Raw genomic sequence first — 1,632 nt, 5'->3', positions numbered from 1 at the left:
CACTCTGGGCCTGAAAATAAAAGAAAAAACCCACCTTTTAAGCCCAAGCTGAAACCTCTGCACCTAAAAAGTTGGATCCGTACTCAATGAGCATATTAAGCTATGTATAGTCGTATAACAAAAAACTTGTCGAGTTACAATACCAGATATCCATTTATCAGCCGTAGGCCTTTTTAAGCGGTTGTATTAAGTCTTGAACGGCCCAATTAAACCCCTACCTTTTTATCAATAAATCCTAGATTTTTAAAATAAAAGAAAAAAGAAAGAAACTATAATATGATGGAAGCAATAGAAGAAGAAGAATAAATAAATAAACATCAATATTGCTAATGAACTCTAATTCAAATGGCATTTTCTCCTCTCATGATAGTGAGATGAATAATAACCTCTTGAGTCTTGCATTTAAAACCTACTAGACGCATGAGTAATTTATGCATTCAAAATTCACTAGATACATCTTATAAAAAAAATCACTAAATAAATGTGTAACTTACACATGCACAAACACAAACGATCTCATTTGACTATTTGAGTGTAGGTTGTTGGAAATATTTTAGTGAATAAACAAACTTTTGATCAAAACAAGTTTAATTAGAATAGTCAATAACAAGAACAATATATAGAGATTGGTTAAAGAACAATCACAAAGTACTATAGAATCACACGAAAGTGTTGTTCTTATTCATACCGGTTAGAGTAAAACTTTGGTGCAAATAGGTTCTCAGGCCGAACAACCTTCTAGAATTAAACAATAGTGCCGACCTTTATGCTTGGACACATTTCCACACAAAGAGGTTCAAAAACAATGTTCTAATAGTGTCTTTCCTTTTAATCATCAAGCAAAATACCTATTGGGTAAGAGGGGAAAAAATATGGGAGGGCAAGAACACTTTGAGAAGAAGAAAAGAACTATGCACAATATTTTGATTGAGAAAGCAATTAATAACAGTGTTGGGAAAGTGTTCTAATCGAGAAAGTAATATTTGAAAAGTGTTTTTATGGTGTGTTTTTTTTTTTTTTTTGATACCAAAAAAGGGAGAAAGTAACCCAACATATTACACAACAGCTGGATTAAACCAGCTACAGTTAAGAGGCATTTGACATGCCAAGTTAGCAACTGACCAAACAGAACTAACAACAAGCTTGGGCACTAAATACACATCATAGCAAAGTCCATTTTGGTTCAAAAAATATAAATCAGCTAGTGTGATCTGTTGCAGCCAGTTTGAGGTCTTCCTATGCTGAAGTAGATGGACTAAATGCCTGCTGGTACCTAGAAACAAAATATAATGGAAACCATGGTTTTTAGCTTTGAGCGTAGCTTCTATCATAGCATCCAACAGCGCCCCACCTGTTGTATCTGCTACATTACTATTTACACCATAGAACAAGCTATCTCTCTGCCTAGTTATAGCTTCATAAGTATAAGACCATCGTTTTTGCTTCCTACTCCTAGCTCCAACAATTTTAACTATCAGTTGCCACTGCCCTGAGGATAAGTAGTGGTTTGGTTGAGGTCTTCTTGGCTGGCTAGTGTGGTTTGGTTGGTGAAGGAAAGCCTCTTTGTACCTTCTTTTGGGAGAAAACCACATAGTAACCTCTGTCTAATGTTCCTTCCCAGCCTCCCCAAAT

Source organism: Quercus suber, unplaced genomic scaffold (genome assembly GCF_002906115.3).
Source record: "Quercus suber isolate HL8 unplaced genomic scaffold, Cork oak 2.0 scaffold_254, whole genome shotgun sequence".
Taxonomy (NCBI): domain Eukaryota; kingdom Viridiplantae; phylum Streptophyta; class Magnoliopsida; order Fagales; family Fagaceae; genus Quercus; species Quercus suber.
Note: the sequence above shows the minus strand (reverse complement) of the source record.